The sequence below is a fragment of the Suricata suricatta genome, chromosome 14 (assembly GCF_006229205.1).
Source record: "Suricata suricatta isolate VVHF042 chromosome 14, meerkat_22Aug2017_6uvM2_HiC, whole genome shotgun sequence".
Classification (NCBI taxonomy): Eukaryota; Metazoa; Chordata; class Mammalia; order Carnivora; family Herpestidae; genus Suricata; species Suricata suricatta.
Window position 1 is genome coordinate 30,501,318 of NC_043713.1, and position 13,168 is coordinate 30,514,485.

General features: G+C 37.0%; 1 long non-coding RNA gene across 1 annotated transcript; it reads left to right on the forward strand.

Annotated features, from left to right (window-relative positions):
* Positions 1-645: 645 nt before the first annotated feature.
* Positions 646-3,830, forward strand: LOC115277772. The gene is made up of 3 exons (XR_003902511.1): positions 646-711; positions 978-1,039; positions 3,782-3,830. It is a non-coding gene; the product is annotated as an uncharacterized LOC115277772 (long non-coding RNA).
* The last annotated feature ends 9,338 nt before the right edge of the window (positions 3,831-13,168 follow it).

Below are 13,168 nucleotides of genomic sequence, written 5' to 3' on the forward strand. Positions count from 1 at the left end.
AACTTAAAACACACACACACACACACACACACACACAACATCATAAAGAGTCTTTACAAACTAACTATAGACTCCCTACCTCCTGCAAGTGATTTGCCTATTAACAAAGCACAAGAACAACTCCCACTACTAGTACATGAAGAAATACCCCCAATTTCCAATTACTTTTGCCGCTGACAGTTCACTGGACCGTTAAGATGTGTTCGGTACCATTGTGTGGATGTGGTGAAGCCAGGCAGCCGTGTGCGCCTCTCTTTTTGATTATGCAGTAATTAGACTGTTCCACTAATGGAAGGAGGGAAAAAAGTTTCCAGAGAAAATGACATCTAGTGAAACTCGCTTTGAAAAAAATCACTGGCACAAAAGAATAAAGAATAACCTTTTTGTCATGAACACTGTGAAAGGCTTTATGCATTAACTAGGCTGCATTAAAAATGAAAAGTTGGAATCTCAAATTAGCTCAGGCATAATTGTATATTTGCTTGCAAATAATAAAGCAAATAGGTGATTCAGACAAGCTCATTAGTCAATAATAAGGCCTTTCAGAGATGTACACAAGAGACTTTATGGACGCAGACAAGCATCTCTAAGAATTCCGGATTCTGTATCTCTGCTCCGTGAATTCATTGAAGATCCCTTGACAGAGTTCCGAGAGTGGGAGCTTGCCCTTTTGTCCTTGAACTGGCTTCACCCAAGAGCTCAGCGCTTCCTGTAGGTTATTAATGTATTAGTCACCCTATAAAAGTTCCCTTGATTTATTTTTCTCGTGGAGAATTTAATTCCTTCTCCTCTTAAAATTAAAAACTCAATTCAGTCCCTGCTCTTTCAGTCTGGCCCCAAAATCCACAGCCTTCTTTTCCCCTTTTCTCTTTTTCTTCCCACTTTTTTTTCCTCACTCAACTTTGTATTTTTAGTATTTTGTGTGAATGTGACATTTTCCTTTTTACCTATAGAATTTCCCCATTCTCTCTCCCCAGTGTGAATTGAAAACGGCAATTCTTTATTCAGTGCACTGCAAATGACTGGCAATTTCTAGCAGGTACGAATATAACCAAATGTCTCCCTTTTTGGTCTTATAAATTCTTAGAAGCTTGGATGCCCTTTGCAGTTCCTTCTCTCTCTCTCTCTCTTTCTCTCTCTGTTAACTAGACATAGTAAAAAGAGTTTAGAGATGGAAAATGTTGAAATTATCAGTTAAATGCATTGCTCTGATAAAAGAGAATTTTTATTTATATGGGTTTTCATGTATTACTGGTTCATACCTGATTAAATGTCTATATAATGGTTCTCTGGCTCTGTTTCTCTTTTATATGGCAATTAACAAACATTTTTAGCAGATTGCCATAGTGACTATATTTTTTAAACAAAAATCCAGGATTTAGAATCTGACAAAAGATTTTTGTGCCAAGTCTGCCATTTGAGAAACACATTGTTAGATTTAGATTGTGAGATGGTGACAGACTTGAATGCTAGGATCTTTCCTTGTTTATGGGATGACAGGACATTTAAAATGAGGATCCACGGAGGTTTTCAGAACAGGGCTTGGTGTGGTCAAAATAGAAGGGCGTTATGGGTGCCTGGGTGGCTCATTTGGTTAAGTGGCTGACTCTTGGTTTCGGCTCAGGCATGATCTCACAGCCCCGAATGGGGTTCTGTGTTAGAGTCTGGAACCTGCTTCAGATCTTCCGTCTCCCTCTCTTTGCCCCTCCCCCACTCGTGCTTACATTCTTTCTCTCTCTTTCAAAAACAAATACTAAAAATTTTGTAAAATAAATAGAAGGGCTTTATGTACTATTTTTAAATACTAGTTATATCAGCATTTCCTCCTCTCTCAGGAAAGCATATTTGGAAGAAAATGTGTGAAATGAAATTGTTCATGGTAGAACCTCAAAGATACTGTTTTATTAAAAATCACATTTTAAAGTATTTTCCCTATTAATATCTCATTACTTATATCACACATGAAGATTGATTTTAAAGTACTCCATAGCTGTTATGAACAAATGAGTATGTCATGACACCTTGGTTGAGAACTGGTGATTTAAGATATGGTTCCCTGTGTCAAGGAACATAATGTAGTTTGAAATTATTTGTGATTCTCTACCTATTATTGCCAATGGAGAAAGGGGAAAAAAATAAAAGGAAGAAATGACAATTTAAAAGGGCCCATTTCAGATATGAGATTTTTCATTTTGGCAGGCTTGACTACCTCTCCCATCAACATTATTACTGTCATTAACATCATTAGTGTGATCACCGCCATCATCAGACCCGGAAAATCTGGGAATAACAAAAAGGGACTCCATGTGTCTCTGCCCTTGAGGGCTTCTGTTGTTGCCCAGGATTTAAAAAATACCCTTAAAAATTAAAAAAAAAAAACCTTTCAGCAAATACTTGGAAAATGTATTTTTTAATTAGTTAAATTATTCTTAAAATAAATGTTCTTAGACTTCTTTAGTATGTATTTTATACTGCATTCTTCATTCATTATTCAGGCATATAATATATAAACTGAAGTTAGAAAAGCAGGGTTTCAATAATAACAACAACAAAAAAATAAAGCTGCTTTCATTTATGAAATACTGGTGTGAGTTATATTTTTATAAGTAGAAAAACGTTTTAATTGAAACATGCTTTTACATGCACTGGAGTGCTCATTTTTAAATTAACCTTGCAGCAAGTTATCTGTTAAATAGGACACATTTTTTTTTTTTGGCAATAGAAATAATTGCTTCCCCAGTTTTTTAATACATGTTTCAGAATTTTTTAATCCATATTTTATTATATTGGATTTTCTTAAAGGTTGACATCCATCCAATGTGCAGTCCTTTTGTTTCATTGTTTCATTGTATAAACAGAATATGCATAAGAAAATATATACCTGGGGAGGTATTATGATTTTAATTGCCAAAACTGTTGAAGGATCTTGTAGCACTTGTGACCCAGAATATAAGTATATATTTATGAATTTATTTAAGACCCCAGATGAGGAAGGTTTTTTTTTAATCTTCCTTAGTTTACACCCCACCATCCCCCTTACTTTAAGTAAGTCCTTTCCATCACTGTACACTATTCCTGTAATTATGCCCTTCCTCCACAGCCACTTTATTCTGTTTAATATATACTTTTTTGTTTATATAGATTTTTATAAGACACATGTTTTATTTGTCTGTGAGTATGTTTAATGTCTACCAATGCTGTTGCTATAACATTGTTTTTTCACCTTTCCACTAAGCCATATCTATTAAAGACCCATTCATTTTGCTGTGAATGTGGATTGGATTTAAAAGTTAGGAAGGAGCTGATAAGCAAGCAGCCTTCACTTTGCTCTGGAGTAAGAGAAATCTTGGGACTGAAATGTTGAAGCAGGTGTGGACTAGAAACTCAGACTGATACATAAAACATACAAAGGCATCATTATAGGATATTATTAAGTACCCAAATATGAAGTACATGGTAATTGGTAAAGTTTCCGAGGGGGATATCAGTAAGGGATGGAGAACTATAAGAAATCTAGAAATGGAAGGACTCAAGATTTGAAAATGCAGCAGGAAAAGAGATTTAGGTGTGGCAAGTAGGGTGAGGGGGGAGGAGTCACAAAAGAGCAATGGAAGTGGAGGCATGGGCTTGGAGCCTGCAGGTACAGGGAAGTGAGAAATAATTCACATGATTTATAGATTTATAGCAAGATCAGAGAAGTGGTTCTTCTATGGACTTGCTCTGTCTTCTTCGTGCATATCTACTTCTTTTCACTGGTTGCCTTCTGTCTCTGCTGTTACAGACACCTTCCCTTACTTGGTTGGGGCAGATGGTGACAATAGCCCCAGCTCACATCTTCCCCACAAATGGGAATCCAAGAGGAGGATAGTCTTTCACCAAGAGTCTGTGTAAGTCTAAATTCATGGATAGAGTATTCCCAGTTCTTGGATATCTATTCCTTGAATCCATTGGTGAAGGCATGGGAATGGAATGCCACAACTGATCGGGTCTCTACCACATGGTCCTGAGATAAAAAGCAAGCAGGCCCTTTGATGAAATATCCCACTGGAGACATAGATCCAGAAAGATCTGTTAGTCCAAGAAAAGAAAGGGTCAGGCAGACAAGAGCAACAGATATAAAGTTTCCAGTTTGTTCCTGGCAACGGTTCCAAGAGGCAGGTAGGACAGTTTCCATTCTCATTAACAGATGAGGACATAATGGCTGACCCAAAATTTAACAATTTGTAAGTGGTTGAGCAAGAACCTGATCAAAATCCACTGAAGATTTTAGAACAAGGAAGTGAAATGATCCAAGTGATATTTATGAAAGGTTAGCAATATAAAGAAAAGCCCTAACAGTTATGTTTTATTTTTAACCAAAATTTCCTTCTACCCTTTAAGTTTGCTTTTTTCCTATAATCTATAAACTGTGAATCATGCAATAGTTCTTTAAACATAAAATTCAGAATATCAATGTCAAAGTCTTTTCATTATTTATAAAAATGTATCTAGGTCTGTACACTCCCAATACTCACACACACTGTCTTTCACACAGACACAGTCGTGTTCCGTTTACTGTGAGCGTATGGTATAAGAGGCATCCCTCACGTGTCTTACCCACAGCATATCACTTAACCCTCACACAATAACCTCTGAGGGGGGCTCTACCTTCATTTACATTTTACAGAGTCACAGAGGGGTTAAATAAGGTGCCCACATTCAGGGCACCTGGGTGGCTCAGTTAGTTGATGTCTGACTCTTGATTTTTGGCTTAGATCATGATCTCACAGTTCGTGGGATTTAGTGTTGGGCTCTGTGCTGACAGCCTGCTTGGGATTCTCTCTCCCCCTCTCTTTCTGCCCCTCCACTGCTTGTTCTTTCTCCCTCTCTCAAAAAATAAATGAACTTAAAAACGTAATTTCTTCAAGTTCATGTAGATAGTAGATGGTAAAGCCAAATCCATACACAATCTGATTGCCAAAACAGATGTTTTCATCTACTAACCATACAGCTACACGGTGTGTGCGTGTACAAGAGAAATGTGTATATATTTTACTATACAGGTATATTTTACATGATTTGTGATTGCTGATGACAGATAATCTGTAATGAATGTAAACCACACGCTTATTCCTTTAGAATTCAAAAAATTCCTTGATTTAGTTTTCTACTGTTCATTAGAATAAGTGGACATGTAAGTCTGGACCAATATAAGTTTAATTGCCATTAGATGACCAATTCCAATCTTCCTATATACATAAAGCCCAAATCAGTCATAAGAGACAATGTCAGATGTCAAATAGTCAGATATTCACATGTGCGTTGCCCTATATACCATTCTGTGACTTTATCTGTTATACAAATACTTCCACGAGGACTGAAATCTTACTAAATATATTTTTCATGTTTCACCCTGAATATCATTATTCTTGAGTTATAATATGAAAGACCAGCACTTAGCAGCTGGAAAATAACATTTTGATGGTAGCTGAGATTTGGGAAAAACTCTGCCATGGATCCTGTCAGTATTCAGCTGACAGAGGCTACTCCTGTGTGTTTCAGGAGAAGATTTTCAATCTGTCTGCAACTCGCTGCCAAAACTTTTGGATGAATAGGGAGGAATACAGTCAATCACCCAGATGTTCCACCTGCAGGAGGCCATGCACCCAGCTATTTAGAAACAATCAGGTGCCTGGAACATGAAGACAACACATCTGGAGGGTGTGTGTGTATGTGTGTGTGTGTGTGTGTGTGTGTGTGGTTATATGAACTTTTTGAGGAGGTATATTGATGTCATGTAGAAACAATTATTAACCCCTCTTGTACTCAACTTGAGATAAAATATGTAAACTATAGTCTAGAGAAATGTTTAAGTATAGTCCATATTATATGTTGGTCTTATTAATGAGATGTGGATAATTCTATCTCAACATATGTCTGTATGCTGATTGTCTAATGTCTAACCCTATTTGGATATTGCATATTGAATACTTCACCTGAGTAATACTTAATTAAACAATACAACCACCTCTAGTTTTTCTTTACTTCCCCCATCTCCATCTAACTTCCAATACTTTATCAAGTTCATCTAGTCCTAAATGAATTCAAATGACCAAGAAATATAAGAAAACATGCCCAACCTCCTTACTAACTCAGGAAATATGAATTTAAATAATAAGACACACTGTAAAGATTTTAAACAAGGGGAGGATATGTTCAGAATTCTTTTTAAAGGTTTAGCTCAAGATGTAAATGATACAGATCTGAGATTTTGAAAAACACAAATAAAATATAGTAATTTAGAGCTTGGAAATATCACAATATTCTGGAATAGTGAAATACTGAAAGCTGGTATTTGTAGCACTAATCTCAGATGCATTGGAGTATCATAGTCCCAGTCTTAGACGGATAGAGATAATTAATGGGCAGGTTGTGGAGAAAGAAACCTAGGATCAAGGAACAAGAAAGGTGTTCTATTACCAAAGTGGTACCTAAAGAGAGGAGAGTGGTGGAGTATTGACTAGGCTTGGGGTCTAGGCTGAAACATACTCCACATTGCAGAGGCTGGTGATACGGCTTGGGGTGAGGTGTCAACTGGGAGCCAAGGTGCCCAGAGGTAGGACCATATTCAGCAGTTGATGTACTTAGGCCCTTGGACAATTCTCTATACAAAATGGCTGAGGTCCAGATAACAGCAGTCTCTCTCCCTAACTCAGAATGAGTTTGTAATGGCCTTGGAGACAGAATTCTACTTAGAAAAATAGTGTAATTATTTAGGAAAGTGACTTGGTAAGATTCAAAGATATAGCTGTGATCCTCAATGGGTCTGCAGGAACCCAACACAAAAATGAAATAACTACATGGCTCAGAATTAGAAAGAAAAAGGAATTGAGACAAGAGAGAAAAGAGATATAAAATGTGGAAGAAGGAGAAGAGCCAGTGAGAAGACAGGGCTGAGGCATCACAGATGAAGTAGCCAGTTGGGTAAAAGCCCTGATGTGGATTAAAGGAAATTGAGAAAGCAAGGCTACCATTCACTTTGAAGTTGTTTGCAATTCTATAATATGAGTTTGCCTTTCTCCTAAATCACTGATAACATGTGATGGGATTTTTAGTGGGAAATGAGAAAGAGGTTTAGCTTCATACCTGGGTTGATGTGGCGTGAATGCAGTGTATACCTGACAAGGTGAGTAGTAAGACCTCCAAGCAGGAGGTCATTGTTAGGACATATTCCATCCACCCCATAATGATTTTGGATTTACATAGGACATTGAATGGAATTTGAGCCAATTTAATAAGTTCTAGATAAAGATTCTAAAGAGCAGGGAGCCATAAGCTGACAATATAGGCTACTTTGTAGGTCTGGAGCCCTATTCTTTTCTTGTTGAAATAATAAATGATTTTTCTCCTTTAAGAAATAGATTTAATGCAACAGCTGAGCACTGTGATAAATTGTCTGAAACTAGTGTGGACCATCTGGCTGTCAGGAATTGTCTTCAATAAAATGAACCCAAAGTAAGAAATCTAAGGAGACAGTAGATTCCATCTTAAGAGAATGTGCAAAGTTTGAAAAAACATCCTTTGGTTTTCAGAGCTTGTTCATAGTAATGTGGAACATTGGGTAGTCATAGGTGACAATGACACCATGACTAGTTCTAGATAATTGAAGCAGAAATAGGATTATAAAAGGACTCACAGATCTCAGAATACAAGAGATTCTCCAGATAACTAATTACTCTGTCCCTATAAATTTGTACTCAGAGACTCAGTGTTTATTTGGCATTAATGAAAACAATAATGTTAGAACCACTGTCTCCTAATGATTTCTTTTTCTTATAGTCTTGAATTTAAAAATATCCATTAATTTATGTATTCATCCATTTTCAAGCATTTATTGAATATTCACTTTGTGTCACACATTGTGACACAGCACTGAGAATACACAGATCAACAAAATGTGGTCCCTATTCTTGAGAACACGTAGTCTAATGAAAGGATAACAGGCAAAAAATTTTAATGGAATTAAAGTCATGAAGCCTGAACAGGGTTTCAGTGGGAGTATAGAAGAGAGATGTACTGACTGGCTGGGGAAAATGGAAGGGACTTCAAAGAGGTTACACAATAAAGCACAATATGACCAGAATCAGGGACTTTGGGTATCTCCTAGGAAATAAAATAGGTTTCTTGAGGCAAAATGAATCACAGGCAAATAATATTAAGGTCCATTTTATTAGTAGCCATTATATTTCTCCCCATTACTCTAACCACAGAAAAACAATCAATTTGGATGAAGACACATATCTTAAAATCATATCTACCATCAATAGATATGCAATTGCATAGAAAAACAATCAATTTGGATGAAGACACATATCTTAAAATCATATCTACCATCAATAGATATGATTGCATATCTACCATCAATAGATATGCAATTGTATTAGTTAATGTAAACTAAGCTGTTGTAATAGATAAACTCCAAATTCAGGCTTAAGGAATATTTTATTTCTTGCTCATGTAATTCCAGGGACAGTATCTAAGGTTAAAAGGCAGCTCTTCTCTGCCCAGAGATCCAGGGAACCAGGTTCTTTCTGTTTATGACTGTCATACCCCAACATATTTTTGTCAGCAGGGTAGTTAAGTGTGGTCAACAGTTAGGGTGAGTCATCTGTGTTCAGGTTAAAGAGTAGAAAGAGGGAAAGAGAATGCAGTAGGCATTGGCTAGAAATCCGTCTCAGAGATGCATCTAACAAAAAAGAGAGCTGGGAAGTGTAATCCAGGAAGGAGAAACTAGATTTTGGTGGCCTAAAGTATTCTCTGTCACATATATAACATTAAAGTTGATAAAATTTAAAATCTATATCATTTAAAATTGGTATAAACCAGTAAGAAAGATTTTTTTCACTATAGTATTTAAAATCCTTCATTTAGGCTAAAAAAATTAATTGCACATGTACAGAATAGGAAAGACAAATTAGCAATGCTTATATAGGAAAATGTTAGAGATATTTCTTGAAGACTAATTCAATATAAGGCTGCAGTTTGATGTGATTCCTAAAAAACAAGCAAACACAATTAAAAACAAAAAAGAGAATACAATTGTAGGCTGCATCAAAACATGTGTACAGGAAAGAAATGAATTCTGATCCAGAAGACTTAATTCAGTATCTTCCAATAGCATTGTGGTACTATTTTTATAAGGCACAAATAGTGAACAGAAAGAGCCTAGGATGATAAGGTAACATCGATCTAGAAACTATGTTATTTGAGAATGAGTAGTGAAAAATCAGGTTTTGTCCTAGAGAAGAAATAACATGATGGGGGAAGGGTGTGTGTGTGTGTGTGTGTGTGTGTGTGTGTGTGTGTGTGTGGTGTAGGGAAGGGCATCTATTGAACTGGTCTTTTATTTATTTTTTTTTATGTTTTGTTTTTATTTTTGGGAGAGAGAGAGCGAGCACACAAGGGGGGGGGGCAGAAAGAGGGAGGCAGAGGATCCACATGGGCTCTGTGCTGGCATCAGAGAGCCCAATGTGCGGCTCACAAACCAACCTGAGCCAGTCAGTTACTCAACCACCTGAGCCACCCAGGAGCCCCTAAAGTGGTCTTTTAAACTCAAAAAATTTAAATATTTTTTGGTTTGAGGCTTGAAGGTTAGCCATATGGAAGAGAAAGTAGATTCATTCTCTCCTGCATCATGAAATCAAAAAGTAACATTTTGGCTTACTGATAAAAATCTGAATAATAATTGAAGCTATCTAAAAATGGTGGAATGGGCTGCCTCGAGAGGTATTGAGACTCATGTCAATGAAAGTACTTGATCAGAAGCTGACTGGCCTTGTGTCAAGCCTGCTGTAGAGAGTGTTCTCTTAGAGTGGACTACATGATGTCTAAAACTTTTTATAATTCTATGATTCCCTAAATTTGGCATTATTACTATGGATTTTCTGGATGATTCAAGCCAAAATAAAATTCGTGTTGAGACACATGACTGAAGGCTACTACTGTTAACTTGGCCAAGAAGCACAGACAATGTGACCAACACCATAGACACTCTATTTCCCACTTGAAAAGTACTTTTGAAATTGTTGAATTAGCAGCTTTTTTCATGAGACACCATTTTGCTTGAAATCGAACACTGACAGACAACTTATGGTTATTCAGACTTGAGAATTTGGCAGACATTTTTTGAAAATGAACAATGCAAATCTGTCACTTCAAGAAAAACAATGAACAATATTTATTGCCAAAGAAAACATTTGAACTTTTCATCAAAAGTTGGCAGTGTGGATCTGTTTTATTTGTCACATGACCTTGACAGCTACCCAATACTTAAGGAATTTTTTGATGAAGTCAGTGGTGATATTAACAAATGTAAGGGTTTTATATAATGAAATTGTCAGCATATAATGTTACTGTATAATGAAATATGTCAACATTTGGATGATCTTTATAATTTAGTGAACCAGTAATTTCCAAATGATAAAAACATGTTAAGAAACTGTGCATGGATAAAAGACCTACTTAAAGTATACAATAAGCCAATAGATTTTCATGTAAAAGAGTACAAATATTATTGATATGGTTTGGATTTCATGTGGTAACTAACTTTAAAGAAATTGCCACTTGCTGAGTTTTGGTGTAGTATTAAAGAACAATAAAAACGATGATCTAAAATTGCTACTAGGGGTGCCAAGTGGCCCAGCTGTTTAAGCATTAGACTTCAGGCCAGGTCATGATCGCATGGTTCATGACTTACAGCCCTGCAACAGGCTTTCTGCTGTCAGCATGGAGCCTGCTTCCAACCTCTGTCTCTCTCCATCTCTGCTTCTACCCTCCCCCCACCTCTCTTTTTCTCTCAAAAATACATAAGCATTAAAATTTTTTTTAACTGCTACTAAATTTTTCCTCCCTTTTTCAACTACATATCTGTTTGACACCAAAGCTTCTTCCTGCACTATAACTATAATCAAGATCACAGACTGCAATATTGAATGCAGGAGCCCATGTAAGAATCTAGCTGTATTCTATTAGGGCAGATATGAAAAAGATTTGCAAAAATGAAAAACAATGCCACTCATTTCCCTGAATTATTTTGCTTTGGACAAAATGGTTATTTTTCATATAAATATATTACTTATACAAAGATGTAGTGGGTTGAATATTATTATTATAAGTGAATTATTAAGTGTTTAAAAATATTTTAATTTCTAAAAGAATAAATATTAATTTTTTATTTGTACTGTCTCACCGAATACTTTCAATCACCATGGACCTACATATTATTATATTTTACTTTTAGTGAAAGAAAGAAAATAGAGGGCCAGAGAGGTTGTGGGAAACACTCTCAATGTCATAGAATAAATGATAGAACCCAATTTAGATTGTTTAGCTCTAGATAGGCTTTATGATTTCTTTTAAGAAAAACCCAAATCAACCCAGAGAAGGAAGAGAAGACAATGGCTGAAGAGATAGCTGGGATAGTGGTACTAGTAGAAAACTTGAAGAGATCATTATACTGAACTTGCAACACCTAAGAGATGTGATCAGAAAACAACTTGATTTATTTCCCCACCACCCATTCAAACACATGCTGCAGAACTAGCATTTGCCTTAACTTCTGAGTGAAAACTAAGGCATGGTCCATATTTCTTGGTAAATCTGAAGCTATAAAAGTGATTTACACCCAGGAATTAGTGTGTCCAGTGTAACAATAAAAAGCTAAAACTTTTGAAATTATAGCTTCTCTGTCTTCCTAACTCACTATCAGGTCTTGTGAAGAAAGAAGGAGCTATGGATCTTGTCCCCTCACTTAGTACTATTGCCCTTTGTCTATCTTTCTTAATATGAATTATCGTGTGCATTGAGGATTAGGTAGGGGACAAAGGAGAGTTAGTGGTGGGAGGAAAGTTTTTACTTTGACTGGTGGTTTCACTAGATCTGGGTTTCCTATACCGAAGGCTGATTCTTTGTCTCATGGAGGGTGTATCTGTTTTTCTTCAGAACCTTATCTCCTCACTCTTCCCAATTGGAGCATCTCTGATCATCAGGTCCCTCAAAATGGATAATTGTGCTTCTTTTCTAACTGGTCACTTAACTGCCAGGCATCCTATGATACACATTCTGCTTCCTTTTGCTTGAGTTCTCATGGCCTCTAGACAGGGATCCAAGACAATCTTGTCTCATCTCTCTAAAACTCATGGTTCACATTTATTCCACAGGAAGCCTTGCACTTGTGACCCATCGTTGGTGGGAGTGCAGTGATTTCACAAACTGCAGGGCTTTATCCAGCTGCCCTTCCTTTATATTTATCCAGATTAAGTCAGATAGCAGTTTCACAGCATCCTTCAAACTTTAGGAGACACACTTCAAGCTCCTTAAGAAGTCTCACTGAATTACCTCTTTGTAGACTTTGTTTAAGGCAGGCACAACTTAAGGATGTGTGTGTAGGAGGGAGTGCAACTTAGATTCAAAACACAGCACCCCCATCTGATCTCCATTGTTGATGAGAACAGGGAGTTAGAAACTTCAAACCTGGTTTCAGATAGTCCCTTTAAAGTTCTATAGAGGATGCTCGCTTCGGCAGCACATATAGTAAAAAAAAAAGTTCTATAGAAGAGTCCTCATGTCACTGTGAAATATAGATCTATGGGGGCCTTGAGGTAGGCCATTTTTCTCCCCTTCTCCTGTACAAAGTGACTTTGCTGGTCATCTTACTGAGAGGTGGGGTCTATTTCTTTATAAGTTGAACTGGTCTTGCAATGTTCTTTGGCCAACTGGTTATGGTGAAGTAACAGAGTGTTAGTCCCGAGCCCAGGCCTCAAGAAGTCAGGAGTGGTTCTGCTCTCTCTGGGTGCCTTGTTCTGCAATGTGAGCAAACCCGGGCTAGCCTCTCGGAGTATGGGAGAGCAGAGGGAGAGCAGTCCACTTGTCACAGCTATAACCTTCTTGCCATCTAGAGCTGCCCTACAGCCAGCTAGTAACTCTTAAACAGAAAACTGTTTTCCTATACTCTTTTCACAACATTTCTGACATCAAACATATGGGGTTTTTCTCCCCAGTCAATCAGTTCTTCAAATCCCTGAATACCGCCTGGGTGTCCTACAACATAGCTATGACACTGAGTACCTAGAATTAGTGCTGACCCCGTAGGTTAGTGACTTAGTCCCACAGGACTGCTCTCCACCTCAGA